Below are 20768 nucleotides of genomic sequence, written 5' to 3' on the forward strand. Positions count from 1 at the left end.
ACCAAAAATATGTGGCAGAATACAAATTGGCCTAAAAAGATGAAAAAATTTTGATTTATCATTTTTTTTATTGGGAGTGTTTTCTAGCAGAAAGTAAAAAAATATTGTTTTTTTCAAAATTGTCGCTATTTTTTTGTTTATAGCGCAAAAAATAAAAATCGCAGAGGTGATCAAATACCATCAAAAGAAAGCGCTATTTGTGGGGGGAAAAAAAGGACATCAATTTTATCGCGTTGTACGATTGCGCAAATGTCAGTTAAAGTAACGCAGTGCCAAATCGCAAAAAACGGTCCAGTCATTTAGGGGGGGTGGGGGGGGGGGGGGAACCTTCTGGTCCTAACACAGTCCTGTGCGCTGAAATACGTAAGTATGTGGGTGTTGTTCATGCCGCCCTATCAGTGGCAACATCTTAAGAAGTAGGAATTAGTGCAAAGCTAAAATCTCAGCTTTATTTATTACACCTAACAAGACCTGTGTGTCAATCTAACACACATTATTGAATATTTATCAGCTCGAACACTTGTTTGCATATCTTCGGTACATTTTATGCAAAACGTTATTGACATAAAGACTAGATACTTAGCACAGTGTGTCATACAGGAATTGGCTGTTTGCTTCCAATCACGTCATCAACAGAGAGTACAGGGTTAACTTCCTCCAGCATTCCTTGTGTACCTGCACTTTAAGCTTTCTGGTTGGTTAATAAAAGCTGTCTATCCGCCCCTTCCATGAGCAAGCAAAGGTAGAGAGCAGGTTAGGGAGGGAGAGGCAGGTGACTTTTATCCAGAGTTACTGACTTCTGAAGATTTCAGAAAGGAGAGTCAATCTCTAGTTAATCGCTTTGCCCGTTGAACCGATCGAGTGTCTTCCTTCTCGCTTTCTTCTGTGTTTTTAAGCTTTTAATATCCTGCTGCCAAGGTAAGTTAATAAGTAGCAATTTATTTATTTTTAATTATTTGCATAGGGTATTAAGGATTGCGTTCATGGTCTCTTGGAAATGGCTTTCTTCTATTTTCAAATATTCTTCGCCTTTTTGTATGCGGCGAACTCAAGTGAAAAAGTGAAATCGCATTTATTTGGAAAACGGATTTGAGATAAACTAGGGTTATCGTACGTTGTGAGCTTGATTACTTTGCATTGCTGAACTCACCCTGCTCTCATGAATAAACCATAGTAGCTGATTTAGATAAGGAAATCTGAAATAAATATTACAGCTATATTTTCAATTGAAGTTTCCAATCTAAAGTTCAAACGTAGGCCCTTTTTTAAGGTCATTGCGCCCTTCTTTATATAGTGTATATGTTAACTTGTTACACATACCGTGACCTGTTTTGTTATGCTACTGCCAGTATGTTGTCAGTGTATTTTGCAGAGTTGTATGTCTGCCAATGAAGGCATACTTGGGCTGGCCATACATGTACAGTTTTCTGTTAGATTTGCCAAGAAATATATAATATGAGGTCAAAGCTAAACAACAATTTCACTTGTATCCAATTAGGCAGGCATTTGTACTACATAGTTGAAGAAAATTGTACAGAAAATTGTATAATGTATGACCAGCCTTAAAGCGGTAGCGAAGTGTTTGAAGAAAAAAAAAAAGTCTATCTGTAAATGGCAGAATATGCAAGTATGCACCACATAGTAGCAAATTATGACAGCCTTACCTGTGGGTGCCGGTTCACACTAGGTCGCTCCGACTTAGGGGACGACCTGTGAAGTCGCGTGCAGCGTGACTTCGGTGCGACTTGCACGGACTTCATAAAATGAATGTCAATGCAGGTCGCCCCAAAGTAGTACAGGACCCTTTTTCTAAGTCGGAGCAACTTGTGTTGCTCCTATTCGAACGGGTCCTGTACTACACTATGGGAGCGACGGTGCACGACTCGCCAGGCTGACCAAGTCGCCTGACAAGTCGTATTAGTGTGAACCGGCACTAAAAGGTATCCCTCCAGCAGTGCGCAATCACCACTGTCAGGGTTTCCATCTTCACCCGGTCTTCCTTCCGGGTTTGCAGACTTTGGCCATTTGAACGGCTGAGCTGTGATGAAGTCACTCCTGCGTAGTTACAGGGGAGTCCCGATCGCAGTACAGCTCGCTGGATGATGGCACATTTAGTGTGCCCTCACTTCAAAACGTAGTGTGCATGCCGTGGTGGCATCACCGGCTGAAGAAATTGTGAATACCTCCTAGTGCATGTTTAGGAGATAGTCATTCAGTGTACCTACGGGTAATGGGCCATACACGCTATACAATTGTCTTTAGATTTTTGTTCCTGATTTACCAAAACCATATAATCTGAGGTCAGACCTAAACACTTTCAATTTCAATTTGTATGCAATCAGGCAGGCCCTTTTACTACATAGTTGAAGGTAAATCTAAAGAAAATCTAACAACAAAAGTTGTATAGTGTGTATGAGGCTTAAGTGTTATTATAAGCTTAGTAGGTACAAGTGACACAGTGTTTACTGCTGCTTTGCTGGCCGTGTTTTTTTGCTTTAGGAAAGTTAACTTGATTTTTTTTTTTTTATCATTAGTGGGATCAAATTGATGTTTGTTTTTTCAACCGCAGTGATGGAAAAAACTCAAAAGGGCAGGAAGGAAAATGTTTAGCAGTGTATGTGGTTGTTGTTTGTAAAGTTCCTTTGTTCCAAAATCGATTGTTAAAAGCAAACAAATTTTTGACATACTTTTTTTAACAAAATTCGTTAAGTCATCAAATGTACTTTGTATTTTCATACAAATGTTTGCACGAACGTTCATTCTTAAATCTGCTAGTACATGGCCTGCTTTACCTAGAAATACAGCATGTCTTGCAGCCGAATGATGGCTACAGCGCGGTCGTCCAGTTCTGGGAGGGTGTCCATTGATGTCCGCTCGCTGTGGCGCACACCCGGCACGCTCTGTAATTGCTATGTCCGCCAGACACCGATGATCACAGATCGGGGGAAAGGACCAATCACAGCAGCCCTTTACTATGTGATCACCTGTGTCTAATCACAGCTGATCACAATGTAAATATACTTACCAGTTATCGCATTCCTTTCCTCATGCTTTGACAGCAGTAGGGTCCTCTTATATTATAGGTTTCTGATTGGTCTGTAAACCTGTTTACCAGTGTGTTTTTTTTTTTTTTTTTTTTTTTGTTAATTTTAATCTGGAACACCTTACCAGAAGAAGAAGCATCAGATGTGCTTCTCGTTGGCCAGCATGATCACATAGCTGTGCTGACCAATGAGAGCTTGACATTGTGAGCATTATAATGAATACTCATGGGCCAGTGTGTTGTGGTGTACAGACTGGCAGTGGCAGACCACACCATACCACCCCCCCCCCCCGGACAACTCGCGCACCATTCGCCCCCCCCCCCTTCGCTCATCCTGGACTGACGTGGAGGGCAGGCGGCGGCGGTTTCCCTGGTGGTGGCTTCCCCTGCGTCTCCTCCCTCCTCCTCCTCGGCCAAGAGCATGGCCTCTCCTTTCGGCCAATCGGGAAATGGGTCTCAGGACTGATTGGCTGAGAGGAGAATCGGTGTGATAAAAGCAAATATTAATTCGCTATGGTCACACAACTGGGTGGGCTCAGGGCGCAGTGCTCTGCGCCCCCAAGCCCACCCTTTTTTGGAGCCTCTGGCTTAAATGACATGCTTCAAAAAAAAAAAATCCCATTGGAATCCATGTGTCCGGCCCTCTAATCTACATGCAGGGCACCAGACGCATGGATGGGGGAGGGGGGGGGGCGGCGTCACTCCTGCGCCCCAATGGACGGGCCGCACTGCAGACTGGTAATACAGTGCCTCGCGCCCACTATGACAGCGGGGTCAGGAGGGATGTCCAAGGTATTTGGAGGTGAACTTTCTCTTTTTTTATTCTGTATTGCTATTGTGCTTCTCCCAGGGGACAGCACAGGGAAATAGCTTATCAAATTGGTGTTGGCGTAGATGAGAGGTGAGGCAGCCGTCTTTGACATGCTGAGTAGATTATTTAATTCATTTTGTATTTCTATAGGGCTTTTCTCCCTGAGAGCTCAAATCGCTTATGAAGTGAGGTAGCCATCATGGGCGCACTCATTCTTTAGCCAATTAACCTATGAGCATGGAGTTGGTAGGAAACTCCCATAAGCACAGGGAGAACATGCAAACTCCATGCAGATAGTGTCCTGGTCAGGATTTAAACCTGAGGACCCTACTGCTGAAAGCAAAAGTTCTAACGCCAAGCCAGTTGTTCTAGGGATAATTTTAGACTGTAATCAAATAGCCTACCACTTTACACACGTACAACATACTGTTATAAATATTTGCTAAAAATAGCCATTAAATATCTATTGTAGGACATATCATCATCCTTCTCACTGCGCCTCTAAAACGTGTCCGTCTTCTTCCTCCAACCTTTTGTTACCTGTCATTATTGTTGTTATTATTATTCCTCTAAACCTTAGTCACTTGTTAGTCATACTCCTCTCATTACCACTCTGGTCCTCTGTCATGAGAGCTTTCCTCATGGAGAAGAATGCCTCGTACACATGCATCGATATTTGGCCGTGAATTTTCGGCCAACGTCCGATCGGCCGATTTTCGGCTTGTTGGTATGATTCTTTCGGCCGAACAAAATCTGGTGTGCAGGCTATAAAATTTTTGTTGGCCGTCAACAGAGCGGCCGACTTTCCGTCAGTCAATACAGATTTCGGCAGACAAAAATCTGATGAGCAAGACTGGGCATGCTCAGAGAAGAAAAAACACACTGAAAGTAAACCAGCACATGACATCACTTCTGAAGTTGGTTTTTGTTGGCCGATAATTTGTGTGCAGTCTAGAGCACATTTCAACCAACACAACAACACTGGACAAAAGACGGCCAATCGGTCGGCCGATAATCGTTGCGTGTGTACGAGGCATAACTGGGAGTCTTGCAGGATGACTGATAAACCGCTATTTTCAAAGTTTGGGTGAGGATCTGATCATTAAGAGGTTTATCCCGAAATGGACACAGAATAGTTGACTATCATCAGCCATACTCTTTTTGTAAAAAAAAAAAAAAAAAAAAAAAAAAATTTACACCCTGATATATTTAACTGTCACTTTAAGCTATGCAGGCAGATCTTTTGAAACAAATTGGCACAAAGTCCAGTAAACATAGAAAAGTACATACATGTCTTGAATTGAACCTCTTCATGAAAAGATTACTACTTAAGCAAAAAACTCTTTCTGACACTTGACTGTAACCCAGTATCACATGCTAAAGATCTTTCATTGCTGTACATTTAGGATAGAAGAAGAGAATAATTTTTTATTTATACAAAGCATACATGTTCATATTTAAAGCAGGTATAAACCATAAATAGGTGACCTTTAAATTGCTGCTAAACTATTTTATCATGATCTAGGTTTGCGCTTCTTTAGAAATGCTATTTATGCTTTTTTATATATATATATATATATATATATATATATATATATATATATATATATATATATATATATAGATCTCTTCATGCTACTGATCACCATCAGCCTTTATCTACATGCATCTGCTTCAGCTGCTGCCTATTATTTCTAAGTGTAGCACCCTCCTAGAGATAGGTGCTAATGTATGTGTATATCGTTTTTGGTTTCTCTGCTTAACCACTTAAGCCCCGGAAGATTTTACCCCCCTTCCTGACCAGGGGTTTTTTGCGATTCGGCACTGCGTGACTTACGGACAATTGCGCGGTCGTGCGACGCTGTACCTTAACGAATTTGACGTCTTTTTTTTTTTTTTTTCCCACAAATAGAGCTTTCTTTTGGTGGTATTTGATCACCTGTGCGAATTATTATTTTATTTTTTTTTTTTTTTGATCATGCGCTATAATCAAAAAAAGAGCGACAATTTTGCAAAAATAACGGAAAATTGATATCAAATACTTACCGTAATTTTCCTTTCCTGATGGACTCCATGGCAGCATACGTTCGGGTAGCCCCGCCTCCTCTCCTACCCTATAGGACCCCACTCCCATAAATCTTTGCTCCCTTTCAGCATCCGTGTTCTGTAACTAGCCTACTCAGGAATCGGGAGGGGACTCCTGCTGCCATGGAGTCCATCAGGAAAGGAAAATTACGGTAAGTATTTGATATCAATTTTCCGTTTTCCTGACAGACTCCATGGCAGCATACGTTCGGGAAATAACTCGCTATACACTCCCGGGTGGGAAGATGCTGAACAAAAAGCTTTAATTATTGCCATCCACTGACAGTACTTGAACACCAAAATTAACAGAAGATAAGGCAGCTGGTTCAACACAATAATGAGAAAGAAACGTGTTGATAGACGACCAGGACGCTGCCCTGCAGATCACCTCAGGCGCGACATGCCGAGAGACTGCCCAAGACGTAGAGATGCTACGGGTTGAATGTGCCGTTACCGCCTCCGGAGGAGCCAGGCCCTTTGCTCTGTATGCCCACTGGATAGCCTGGACGATCCATGCAGCCACTGCTCTGGAAGAAGCACGCGTACCTCTCTTACTCCCTTGAAGAAGTACAAACAGAAAATCCGACTGACGAAAAGAAGAAGTGGCCGCCAGATATTGCTTCAGGGTGCCACCCACATCCAACGGATGAACCGAAGAATCTCCACTGGTCTTGAATGTGGGAAGGACTATTTCTGTGTTCTCATGGAAGACTGAGGTCACTTTGGGATTTGACCCCAACATGGGGATCAGGACCACCCTATCTGAGAAGAAGGTCAAGAAAGGCTCCTTTGACCCTAGATTCTGAAGTTCGGAAACTCTCTTGGCAGAAGTAATAGCCACTAGGAACGTCGTCTTAAGAGTAAGTTCTTTAACTGAAAGAGAAGTAGCATCGAGAGAAGAGAAGAAGTCCAATACTAGGGGAAGATCCCACTTGGGAAATCTTGGTCTCCTTTGGGGCCTAAGCCTGACTGCGCCCCTGAAAAATTGCTGGACCAGCTGATGTTTAGCCCATGGTACTCCTGAAAAGGCTGAGATGGCTGAAATTTGTACACGGAGCGAGCTGACCGAGAGGGAGAGATCCAAGCCGGACTGTAGAAAACCCAAGACATCCTGGACCGTAGGTGCCTCTATTGAGCCAGATCTGGAGTTTTGATGATTCACAAATTTTCCCCAAATTCTCTCATAGACCCTGTTGGTGCTACTTCTTCTAGCGTTCATAAGTGTAGGGATCACTTCTACTGGACATCCTAAGGCCTCCAGCCTCCCCCTCTCAAGAACCAAGCCTTGAGATGCAGGCGTGCTGGGCATGGATGCAGTGTAGGTCCTTGCGACAACAGGTCCCGTCTGAGAGGCAGAGGGATCGGATCCTGGTAGCTGAGGAGAGACAAGAGTGGGAACCAAGGTCTGTTGGGCCAATAAGGAATTACTGCCAGAACTTCCACCGTCTCCATTTTCAGTCTCCGCAGGAACTGGAGAATTATGGGTACCGGTGGAAAAGCATAGGCTTTTTTGAAGAACCAGTTGTCTGTAAGTGCATCGACCCCGAATGCCCGAGGGTCCCGGAATCTCGAGTAATACCTCGGGAGCTTGTTGTTGTTGGGGGCCGCGAAGAGGTCTACTTCCGGATCGAACCCTAGAGATAGTATCCACTCGAACACCTCCTGATGGAGAGACCACTCGTTGTTGTTGAGTGTAAACCTGGAAAGGAAGTCTGCTTCCACATTCAGTGTCCCTGGAACATAGGCCGCCGAGAGATTGTCCAGATGCTTCTGAGCCCAGGACATAATCGGCTCTGTTTCCTTGAGTAAAGACAGGCTGCGGGTCCCCCCTTGCCTTCTCACATACGCCACTGCCGTTGTATTGTCCAGTCTGAGCATGACTGAGGCTCCCTGGATCAAGTGACGAAAAGCTTGTAGGGCTTTGAAGGCCGCCCTCAGTTCCAGAATATTGGAAACCACCCCGTGGGCGGGGAAGCACCATCTGCCCTGTGCCACTTCTGACTGGCAGTGCGCTCCCCAACCTGTACTGCTTGCATCCGAGGTTACTATGATCCACCTGATTGGAGCTATGGAATGGCAGTTGACTAGATTCCCCCGTATTAGCCACCAGGGAAGACAGCTCTTCATGGATGAGGTTATCCGGACAGGTTGAGACATGCTCTCTGAAGTCCACTGTTGGAGAAAGCCTCTTTGAAACGGCCTCAGTTTCCATAAGGCCCATTTGACCATAGGGGCCGTAGCCACTAGAGTGCCCACTATTCTCAGGCACTGCCGAGCTGTGAGGTGGGATGAGGCAAGAGCGAGTGCCACTCTGTCGCGAACTACCGGAATTTTCTCCTCGGGTAGGGAGATGGTACATTTCACTGTGTCGAAAAGAGCTCCCAGAAACACGAGTGATTGTGTGGGCACTAGGTGACTCTTCTCGAAGTTCAGGATCCACCCGAACTCTTGGAGAATGGAGATCACTTGCTCTATGTGTAGTAGCAGTTGAGCTCTGTCCTGCGACAGGAGAAGCAGGTCGTCTAGATAGTGGTGTAACCTGATGCCTCTGATCCTGATAAGAGCCACTACAGCCAATAAGGTTTTGGAAAATGTGCGAGGCGATGTTGAAAGCCCGAAGGGGAGACAGGTGAATTGCATATGGGCTTTTCCGATGGCAAAGCGGAGAAACTGCTGGAACTCCTTTGCTACTGGCACGTGAAAATAGGCGTCCTTTAGGTCTATGGACGCTAACCAATCCCCTGGATGTATCGAGTGTTGGATTGTAACCAAGGACTCCATTTTGAATTTTTCTCTGCAAATGGACTTGTTGAGGTACGTTAAATCTATTACGGGCCTCCATGTGCCGTTCTTCTTTTGAACCAAGAAGAGGGGTGAATAGACCCCCTGACCTCTTTCCGGCTCTGGAACTGGGACCACGGCCTCCTGGGCCACTAGAGACTCTAGGTAAGAGAGAAGGATCTGTTTTTTGTCGGTGGAGGAAGGAAGGGACGTAGCAACAAACCTGGCCCTGGGGGTGTTGTTGAAAACCCAGGAATGTCCTCGAGATACTGTGCTGAGGACCCAGGGGTCTTGAACTGAGGCCGCCCAAACGTCCCGAAAGCGGAGCAAGCGAGCTCCCACTGGGGATGCCTGGGCGGGCCCAATTTCAAAAAGATTTCGTGGCTTCTCGGTCTCCAGACGATGTAGCCTTAGAGCCCTTCTGGAAGGCTGACTGCCTGGATTTCCATCCTCTCCCAAAGGACTTGCCTGGCCTATAACTGCGTGCCTCTCTGGCACGGCTTGTGTTTTGTTTTCTCGGAGGAGCCCGCTTCTGGGCATTTGCGCGTCTGTCCTGGGGGAGGAAGCCAGACCTACCGCCCGTGGCCCGGGTTATGGCCGCGTCCAACTTATTCCCAAAGAGGGACGAGCCCTCGAAGGGAATTCGGCACCATGCCTGTTTAGACGCGGCATCAGCCACCCAAGGCCGGAGCCAGAGGGCGCGTTTAGCGGTGACCGAGGATAACATCACCCGGGCCAAGAGACGAATGATGTCAATGGAGGCCTCCCCCAAGAACCCCGCCGCCATCCTAAGCTCTTGGATTGGGGAGTTGTTTGCCGTTTCTTCCGATACTCCCTTGAGGGTATCATCAAGGCTATTGATCCAAACCTCCATGGCTTTTGAGACCGTAGCCAGAGCTAAGGCTGGTTTACAAGCCATGCCTGCTGTAAGATAAGCCCGCTTGAGGTCGGCATCAATTCTCCTCTCTAGAGGTTCTTTAAATGACACCGTATCCTCCATAGGCAAAGTGACATGTTTTACAAGTCGCATCACTGCGGCGTCAACTAAAGGTGGAGACTCCAAATGCTTGACTTCCTCCTGTTTAAAGGGGTATAGCTTTGCCATTTTAGCGATCATGGAGTTTTTCTTCTCAACTTTACTCCACTCCTCTGTAATGATGTCTCCTAACTCCCCCAGGAACGGGAAGTTCAACCGTTCCTTACACAGTTGTTTGAAGAATTTTTTCTGTTTCGGGGGAGGGACTGCAGGGTCCTCCCAATCAAGCGCTTCTCTTACCGCTTTTACCAAGGGAGACACGAGATGAAATTCAAACCCCAAAGAGGATTCATCTGCTTCCGAGTCTGAGTCCGAGGGAAGAATGGAGGGATGACTCGGCTGAGAGGCCTCATAAAGGTCTTGATCCAGATTGTCCCTTTCTGGTGAGCGAGATGGCCCAGCAGATGTATTTGGGCGGTGCAGGTCAGCCAGAGAGTCTTTTAAGACCTTTCGCACAACTTCCTCTATGCGCTGGTCAGAGTTTTCCCGCTCGCCTGTTGCTTGAGCATAACAGCGGTTGCAAAGGGATGCACCATCCGGAACCGGTGTATCACATCCCCAGCATTTCCGTCCATGAGGACGCTGTGAGCGGCCATGATGACTTGTAGAAGAGGATTGGCCCTCGCGCTCCCTATGGGGAGACCTGCGTCTGGATCTGGACGATGAGTGTCGGTGTTGTGATTTTGAACGCCGATCTTCGCTGCATGTATTGGGCTGCGGATCAGACCTAAGGCAGAGACAGATATGCAACACATAGAAAATCTTATGAAGCAGACAGAAAAGATCCTCCCTGCCCCCTTACAGCCCTGTACCTACCTGGCACGAGCGGGCTGGCCACCAGGGGGCGGAGATGAGTCCATTGGACACAGAGGAAAAAATCTTGCTGACTGTATAATAAAAGGATATACATCACATACAGCCCGCATTTGTAATAAGCATGGGGGGGGGGGGAACAAACCAGAGAAAAACTGACCTTATGCCACTTGCCACGGAGCTGGGGGAGGCTATAGACAACGCCGACCTTCCCACCAGCTCCAGGTAACCTATGAGTTTAAATATGGCGCCATTCGGCCATCAGGACGCACGGCGCATGTGCGAGAGACGTCACACGTCTCTCCTGCGCATGCGCACCGAGAAATGACACCCGACTCTACTGCGCATGCGCAGAACGCCGCGCAACCCGGAAGCGGACCGCAATAGCGGCCGCGGCCAGAGACACCGGATGTCTGAACAGTGAGTACAAGCCCACAGGGGACAGACCACCCGCACTGCAGGCACAGTAGGAAATGCAAAAAGGGCACAGAGAATAAGCCAACAGGAATAAACAAAGAAGAAAAGGAGAGACCATTGGTACTTATAAGAGACATCACACATATAGATATATAGATATAAAAGAGATCCCATAGCAGGGCTTACCACCCTGCGTCCTGGAGCAGGGACAGGTCCATGGAGACACAACACCGGACTTCTCCTTCGGGCAACAGTAGGCCACCCGCAGCAGTCAGGCTCTCTTGGCCAGACCACCAAGCTCCTGCCTGGGGTCTTCTTCGGTTGCCCCCTCCATACCCTGCTAAGAGCAAAGGGCTTATCGGAGGCTCCATGCTGACCCAATCCTCGCTTCCAGTATACGTATGGGACTGCTTTGGCAGGAATGCATCACTTATGCTGAGGAGGACAAAAAAGGAACACGGATGCTGAAAGGGAGCAAAGATTTATGGGAGTGGGGTCCTATAGGGTAGGAGAGGAGGCGGGGCTACCCGAACGTATGCTGCCATGGAGTCTGTCAGGAAAACTATTTTTCATTTTTTTTTTTATATGAAATTCCCCCCAAAAAAATGTAAAAATCAAAATTTTTTTGGCCAATTTGGTTTCTGCTACATATGCTTGGTAAAAAAAAATCACATTAAGCCTATTTTGATTGGTTTGCGCAAAAGTTATTGCGTTTACTATCTAAGGGAAAGATTTTTGTAATTTTTTTTTTTTTTCCTGACTGCGACATTGCGGCGGACAGATCGAACCCTTGACTGACATTTTTGATACTTTTGGGGGTACCAGTGACATTACTACAGTAATCGGTGCTATAAATATGCACTGTTACTGTAAAAATGACACTGGCAGGGAAGGGGTTAACTTTATTGGGGAAGGAGGGCTTAAGTATGTCCCTAGGGGCTCATTTCTAACTGTCATTGGACATGGCTACTGGTGTAAGAACAGAGATCAACGGTCCTACATAGTAGAACCGTGTGATCTCCATTTTTACACAGGGGAGAATGACAGGCGGCTTTGTTTACATTAGCCGCCTGCCTTTCTCCCTTTGCGGTGAACAATCGCGAGTGACCGGCGGACATAGAGTCCGCTGGTCACACCCACTGACTTGTTAGGGAACGGGGCGGGCACGCGCTCACCCGCTATTGGCTCACAAGCTAGTGACGTACCCATACGTCACTTTGCCTGGCCAGGGCTGACCGCTACAGTATATGTACTTGCGGCGATCGGCAACCGGTTAACAGGGAGACCGCCAGGTAAATCTAGGAGCTGTGATTGTTGGATCCACTGGGATACTAGAGACTGTTGCGAAAATCCCCCACTTGGTGCTAGAATGTCAGCAGGCTGGGTGTAAGCTTAAAGCGGTAGTATCCCGCTTTTTCACACTTTTACCTACAGGTAAGCCTATAATAAGGCTTACCTGTAGGTACAAATAAGATCTCCTAAACCGGCATGGTTTAGGAGATATTTACAGTGCATGCAGCCGCTCTCGCGAGCGGCGCATGCGCTCTGAAGGTCCGGGGGAGGTGCGCGGGAGTGACGTCATCGTGGCTCCGGCCAATCACCGCGCCGGAGCTGTCTTTTCCGGCCAATCACCGCGCCGGAGCCACCGAACCAGGAAGAGACAGCGAGGGATCATGGCAGCGCCCGCAGCGATGTCCGGGGGTCCGTGTCAGGGCTTCGTTCTAAGGTAAGTTACACATAATGGGCTAGTATGCGATTCATACTAGCCCATTATGCCTTTGTCTTGCAGGTTTTTTTTTTTTTTTTTTTTTTTTTTTTTTTTTTTTTCTTTCTAGGGTTTACAACCGCTTTATAGGGGATACTTAATAGTGTCCTGAAGATAAAGAGTTCATTGAGTCTGCTGCTAACACACGCAAAGGACTTAAGCCCCGTACACACGATAAGAAATTCGGAAGGGAAAATTCGTCTGACCAATCTGCCGATTTTTCGGATTGTTAGTATGGTGCTTTCGACAGCCGACTTGGACTTTTCGGCTGACAAAATCCTGATGTGCAGGCTATAAAATTTTTGTCCTCCGTCAACACACGTCCAATTTTCATCTCATTAGTACAGATTTCGACGGGGAAAAATCTTATGAGCAAGATTAGGCATGCTCAGAGAGAAAGAACACATAGAAAGCAATCCAACACATGACATCACTTCTGAAATAAAATTCTGTTGTACGGGAAAATTCGTGTGCGGTCTAGAGCACATTCCAACCAACGGACACGCATTCTGGACAAAAGATGGATGACCGGTCAGCGGAAATTCGTAGCATGTGTACGAGGCTTAATTCTTCCCATGCAAGTGCTGTAGGGTTCAGCAGAAGATCTGCAATTTAGTTCCACTTATTGAGGCCAAGTGAGAGTTTTCCTCACCTGTACAAAGTTGAATTTGGAGTATTCCACTAACCCCTTCTCCTATCCAAGTTCTCCAAATAAAACGCCAAAAATACATCCCTTAGACAGGTCATTGGAGACAACGAGCGAAAGAGTGTGTGTGTGTGTACCAGGTCTCGAGTCCTGCAGGAACTCATATTAACGGCGTTCCTGTACTTATTGCCACAGCAGGAATGCCCTTCCCGTTATCAGCCGCGTCCTTCAGGACTGACCGTCACTGGCCTTGTGAAGAACAGAGCCGCTCAGCCGGCACTAGAGGAAGCAAAGCTGATGCTTCCTGTATAGTTTAGCGCCGGCTCCTGTCACAGGCTGATACCAAATGCATTCTGCCTCTGCCTATGACAGGTGTGATACAGGGAAGCATCGGCTCTATCTACTGCAGCCACATGCTTCCTCTAGCACCGGCTACTTTCACAGATTTACACTGATGCTCGGGGATACAGTGGGTTGGGAACCATCCACCAGTACCTGCCAGCAGCACCAGCCAGCAGTATTCCCCCAGGTCAGTTGAGTTGCAGGTAAACAGTAGTGCATCTGTGGGAAAGCCGCTTTAGGCCCCTTTCACACGATTGGTCTGATCGGGTCCGCCTGTCTGTTTTTCAGGTGGACCCAATCGGACCCTCCATTCACCTCTTTGTTGTGTCCTATCTCCAATCTGATCCACTTAAAAAAAACAGAAGGGAATCCATCCCCATCTGTCTGATTGGAGGGCCCATAGAGTAGAGCAGGCTGTGTCCATGTCTGCTCTGCATATGTTGAGTGAACATGGACCTGTCATCTGTCTGCCCTGCTCATAGTGGCCTGTGACCGGTTACCAATTCGCTAAAGTGGCCCTCGCTCCTCAAATTTGGGCACCCCTGCTGTAAGGGCATGAGTCCTGGATAAAGAGGTGTGCTGTAGCAGCCTTCCCCCTTAAGCCCCGTACACACGTACCGATCGTCGGCATACAAACGTTCGTCTTTTCTCCCCGGGATGTCGGTGTCTGTTGAAAAGTGCAAAGACTGCCCAAGAATTTTGTCCGCCGACTGCAGAAGTGATGTCATGTAATGGTTAACTTTCCCTGTGTTTTTTCTTTTCTGAGCATGCCCAGTCTTGCAAATCTGCGGTCTGTCGGCAGAATTCTGTACTGACTGGCGAACAATCGTCCGTTCTGGTGTCGGCAATACAAAAATTTTAATGTTTGCAAGAAAGACTCTTGTCCGCAGAATGTGCGCAGACAGCTGTCGGAGGCACCATACTAACAAGCGTACAATCGGCAGATCTTTCGTCCGCCGACGTTTGTATGCCGACGATCGGTACGTGTGTACGGGCCTTAAGTTTCACCGTGGTGTGTGGGGGAAGAAAGGAGTCCCGGATGGAGAGGTGTGCAGTACTGTAGCGGGAGACCAAAGGGGGAAAATCGCAAAGATCTCCTGTGAAGTTGATAAAAGTGTTAAGACTGCTGCCACTGTCGTGACTGGCCTTGACACTTTTTTTTTTTTTTTTATATCACTGGAGTTGGCAGTTCTCACTATTCCCCCTCCCCCCCACCTCCTCTGCGCTGAAAGCATGGCACCAATGCTAGGCTTTATTACTGCATAAACTGGCACCTATGCTAGGCTATATTACTGCATAAATTGGCATCAATACTAAGGGTTATTACTGCGTAAAGCTGGCACCAATACTCGGGGCTATTACTGTGTAAAATGTTTGCTGAAATTGCTTTAGGCTTTAAAAAAAAAAGGTTTTGAGAGTTTTCCATCTCGGGTCTGAAGCAATACCTGGGGAAGAAAGGAAAACTCTTGAAAGCTTGTCTTTAAAGTGTTAGGTTAGTACAATAAAAAGGTATCTTTGCATGCTGCATTACTCTTGTATTTTGTAAACTTATTTAGTAAACTTATTTATATATACTTATTTATTTTCAGTGGTATGATTTAGTTGTGAAAATTATAAGTGCCCCCTAGTTTTGACTGTGGTATCTTATGTGCCCCCCATATATTGTTCCTAGAGTCTCCACTGTGTGACAGATGCTACACCAGCAGCCGCCGACACAGCTCGCAATAGTAAGTGGCGCACACTGATTGAGGCTGAGCACAGGCTCAAAGCAGAGCCTCTGCAAAGGATAAAGATGCAGCTGCAGTAGACTGCCAGTATTCCTCCTTTAGCTTCCCCCTGGAATGATTCACAGCAGCTCCGTGCAGCTCGCTGTGGAGGAAGTGGCATCCTGGGTCAAAATGCACTTCACAGAGCAGCTCCCACTGCAAGGAACAGGCAGCTTACTACATTACACACGCCCCAGCCAACTAATTAGTGAGGCTCTCAAGCAACAGGTACAGCCAGGGGAAGAAGCATCAACATTAATTGGGGGAACTTTTAAATTGATTGATTTATAAATAAAATAATTAATGTAAGTGCCATAAACTAAAATGAGAGATTCACACAAAAAAAAAAAAAAAAAAGGTGATATGCAAAAAGTGGTGTTCAAGATGCATGCAGAGCACAAAACCTATATATCCTGAGTAATGGAAAAAATACTACATTATTAAGACATTTTTTTTTTGATTACCATTTTGGCTTCAAAGGTTTTTGCCATCTTTTAGATTTACTGCAGAACCCAGTGTGTGTTCCACTCTTTCAGTAAATTATGATTTTTTTTTTTTTTTTTTTGTACAGAAATGAGCAAACGAAAGGGCAGCATTATAGATTTATTCTCCAAGGCTTCCAGTAAAAAAAAAACAAAAACATACAGGCTCTGCAAGTTGCTCATCTCAGTGTGAGCCTCCGCTTCAGCGGGATGACCCATGTCCTCTGCAGAAACTACACCAGTCAGTAACTCAGCTGTAGTTGACTTAAGCCCCGTACACACGCACAGATTGTTGGCCGTAAATTGTCGGCCAACGTCCGATCGGCCGATTGTAGGCTTGTTAGTATGATGCTTCCGACAACCAACTGCGACTTTTCGGCCGAAAAAAATCTGGTGTGCATGCTATAAAATTTTTGTTGGCCAACAACAGAATGGCTGATTGTTCCTCATGCCTCGTACACACGTGCAGATTGTCGGCCGAAAAGATTTGGCCGATGGCTGATTTTCGGCTTGTTAGTATGACGCTTCCGACAGCGCACTTTCGGCCGAACAGAATCTGTCGTGCAAGCATTAAAATTTTTGTATGCCGACACCAGAACGGACGATTGTTCGCCAGTCAGTACAGATTTCGGCCGACAGACAGCAGATTTGCAAGACTGGGCATGCTCAGAAAAGAAAAAAGACAAGGAAAGTTAACCATCACATGACATCACTTCTGCAGTTGGCTGTTGTTGGCCGACAATATTCGTGTGCAGTCTTTTGCAGTTTTCAACAGACAAGACAGCCCTCCGCCGACAATCTGCACGTGTGTACGAGGCACTAGTCAGTACAGATTTCGGCAGACCAAAATCAGATGAGCAAGACTGGGCATGCTTGGAGAAGAAAAAACACAGGGAAAGTCAACCATCACATGACATCACTTCTGAAGTTGTTTTTTGTTGGCCAACAAAAGTCCAGTGCATGTCTAGAGCACATTTCAACCAACCAACCAACAACACTGGACAAAAGACGGCCGATCGGTCGGCCAACAATCTGTGCATGTGTACGGGGCTTAAGTTACTGAAGAGATACAGCTGCTGTTAGTGAGATAATTCTACCAGAATGTTGAAACCAAAATCTGTGGCTAGAATTGGGGAAAAAAAGACACTTGGCTGTTTTTCTAAAATGGCCCTTTAGGATGCAATGTGTGTCATGGGGTAAACACCTTGGAGTGTCTGTTTCACAGGGTGTATATATTTCAAAAGAATAGACCACTGGTATGACTAATTCATATGGCAAAACAAAAAAAAAAAATATGTTGACCAAAAAAAAAAAGTCCATATACAGTACATAAAGCCCCGTACACACGTACCGATGGTCGGCATACAAATGTTCCTCTTTTCTCCCCGGGATGTCGGTGTCTGTTGAAAAGTGCAAAGACAGCACAAGGACAGCACAAGAATTTTGTCTGCAGACTTCAGCTGACTGCAGAAGTGATGTCATGTAATGGTTAACTTTCCCTGTGTTTTTTATTTTCTGAGCATGCCCAGTCTTGCAAATCTGCGGTCTGTCGGCCGAATTCTGTACTGACAGGCGAACAATCGTCCGTTCTGGTGTCCGCAGACAAAAATTTTCATGTTTGCACGAAAGACTTTTGTCCGCGGATTGTGCGCAGACATCTGTCGGAGGCACCATACTAACACGCGTACAATCGGCAGATCTTTCGTCCGCCGACGTTTGTATGCCGACGATCGGTACGTGTGTACGGGCCTTAAGATTTCAGAAGCACATGTAAAGGTAGGAGATATTCAAGCTGTATCTAGAAATAGGATTTTGCAATCCAACATTGCAGAAGTATAAGTTTGCATCCACCACTTAAGTATTTTGCACTGCCTACTTTTGTGCAAAACAAAATCATCCTTTCACGGACTTCCGAGATCTTATCAGTTTGCAGGTTGCAAATGGTGCAAACTTGGATGTATTCTCCATAGTGAGCATGCAGCTGCACAAATAATAGATTGCATTGCCAGTGAAATGAGGAAAAAAGATTTACAAGGCAATTGTTGAACAGACTTCAAAAATGTGTGTGTATTTTGATGAATCCACTACAGTTTAAGTGCCGGTTCACACTAGGGCGACCTGTGAGGCGACCTGGTCGCCTCAGGTCGCCTCCCATAGGGAAGCTACGGACCCGTTCTAATAGGAGCGACACAAGTCGCTCCGACCTAGAAAAAGGGTCCGGAGCTTCTTTGGGGCGACCAGGAGGCGACCGCCATAGACTTCACTGTTATGAAGTCCGTGGCGGCCGCTCCGAGGTCGCGGCGCGCTGCTCGCACCGCGACCTCGGAGGTCGCCACCTGAAGTAGCGTCGCGGTAGTGTGAACCGGCGCTCACATTTAATGTTTATATTTGTGCCACTGTTAAGACCTAGTCAATTTCTTTCTCGATTTTGCGTAAAGCAGACACGCAGTCTATTAAGTTGCACTTTTTTTTTTTTGCTTGTCTTTCTAAACATGGGTTTAGTAATGACTTGCTTGCTAAAAACTTGATTGGGATTTGTAGTGATGGTGCAAGTGTAATGTTGGAAGAAATCGGGTGTTCTGGAATGACTTAGTGAAACACTTCCACAGCTTGTGAAATGGAACTGCTTGTGTCATAATATAATAATGTGATATAATTGATTCTATTTCTGGTCTTCCTCATGTAAAATAATTCTTTTGAGAAGTTGTAATGCTGTGTATTATCAGTCACAAAAAAACCTGTCGGAGCACTCTGAATGTGCAAAAGAATTAGAAGTACAAATTCCTAAAATTTGAAACCTTTTTTTCAGTTAGGTGGGTTGCTTCAAGTCAAAGAGCTATACAAGCAGTTTGGGAGCCATATCCTGCACTGCGCAGTCATTTCATGAAAGCAAGCTTAAAGCGGAGTTCCACCCTAAAAACATTTATCTAGCTAAAAATACCCCCGAGACAGTCCGGGCTAGTGCATTTAATCACTTAAGCCCCTGAAGATTTTACCCCCTTCCTGACCAGGGGTATTTTGCGATTCGGCACTGCATGACTTTAACGGATAATTGCACGGTCGTGCGACGCTGTACCTAAACGAATTTGACGTTTTTTATTTTTTTTAAAGCGACAATTTTGGAAAAATAACAATATTTTAAATTTTTTTTTTATGTGAAATTCTCCTCCCCCCCCCCCCCCCCCCCCCCAAAAAAAAATGTAAAAATCTTAATTTTTTTAACATTTTAGGCCAATTTGTTTTATGCTACGTATTTTTGGTAACAAAATTGCAAAAAGCGTATTTTGATTGGTTTGCACAAAAGTTATTGCGTTTACTAACTAAGGGAAAGATTTTGGTCTTTTTTTTTTTTTTTTTTTTTTTGCGGGACTGCGACATTTCGGTGGACAGATCGGACCCTTGACTGACATTTTTCACACTTTTGGGGATACCAGTGACATTACTACAGTAATCAGTGCTATACATATGCACTGTTACTGTAAAATGACACTGGTAGTGAAGGGGTTAACTTTATTTGAAAGGGAGGGGTGGTGTGTGTCCCTAGGGGCGTGATTCTTACTGTGATTGGCTGTGGCTTGAGGTGTAGGAACAGTGATCAACGGTCCTACATGGTAGAACCGTATGATCACTGTTCTTACACAGGGGAGAATGACAGGTGGCTTGTTTACATCAGCTGCCTGCCTTTCTCCCGCTGTCACGGATGATCGCAAGTGCCCGGCGGACATCGGGTCCACCGGGCCCACGCGTGGGGGGGATCCGTGACCGAGCGGGAGCGCGCCTCCTGCGGCGCTCGCTCCCCAGAGCCTCACAGACTAGTGACGTATCCATACGTCACTTAGCCTGTGAGGGGCTGACCGCCGCAGTATATGTACTTACGGCGGTCGGCAAGTGGTTAAGCAACAATAGCCTCTGAACTGCCTTACCTGTAAGAAGAAATAATTTACTTGAAAATGTCTTGTCCACCGCTTCTCCGGTGTGGGCAGCTGAAGCCGGAGCGTCCCACTTTGGTGACGTCGAGTCCCAGAATGCCCTGCTCGTAACTTCCGGGGCAGGCGCGCCATCCTTGAACAGCTTCTGCGCATGCCCAAAAGCTGTTCAGCAGGGAATGACGTGCCTGCACCGGCAGTGACGAGTGACTCCGGTGCAGGCGCATCGACTCCCGGGACTGAAGACGCTCAACTCCCAGGAGTCAATGCAAGGAGGAAGGGACGTCGGGGGGGGGGGGCACGGCCGCAGAAAGAGGAAGGAAGGTAAGTATATTTGCATTAAAAACAAGGTAAGTGAAACAAAAAAAAAATTTTAACTATCCAATTCTTCATGTTTTTTTAGTCTAACGGACGGTGCAAAGTTTTTTTTATTTTTAGGTTGGAACTCTGCTTTAAATCCAGCTCCTAACCGTAAGCAGAAATCTCAATTTAGTGGCCCTAACAAGGTCCTGACATTAGTTGGAGATGCTGTTCAGGAAATGGGACTGTTATTTGAAGCCCTTCAGAGAGATGGCATCACACTTCCACGAGCCTACCAGCTGATGGTCAGTTTGTGCAATTGAAAAAATGAAAGGCATGCCTGGAAAACATTTGAAAGAAGTCATCACATTTTAAGGTGTGACCATCAATCCAGAGAATACAAAATGACAAATGAGGATAAAACTCCTTAAATTTTATCAATGTTTGGATAGTTTTAATCTAAAGGCTTCATGCTTTAACTGTGAGCAACAGACCTGCAGCTTCATCACACGCAGGTGAATTTGAAATTCTTGTCTCTGAAATTGACATGCTGAA

At 45.9% G+C, this 20768-nt stretch overlaps 1 protein-coding gene across 1 annotated transcript in view; it reads left to right on the forward strand.

Moving 5' to 3' along the window:
• The first annotated feature begins 777 nt into the window (after positions 1-777).
• Positions 778-20768, forward strand: part of LOC309547085 (specifically androgen-regulated gene protein) — a 158367-nt gene continuing 138376 nt past the window's right edge. The window contains exon 1 of the mRNA XM_082246873.1: positions 778-918. The gene's annotated coding sequence lies outside the window, so the exon portion shown is untranslated. The remainder of the gene's footprint in view (positions 919-20768) is intronic.

This window comes from Pelophylax lessonae (genome assembly GCF_965119305.1).
Source record: "Pelophylax lessonae genome assembly, chromosome: 2".
NCBI classification, from domain to species: Eukaryota; Metazoa; Chordata; class Amphibia; order Anura; family Ranidae; genus Pelophylax; species Pelophylax lessonae.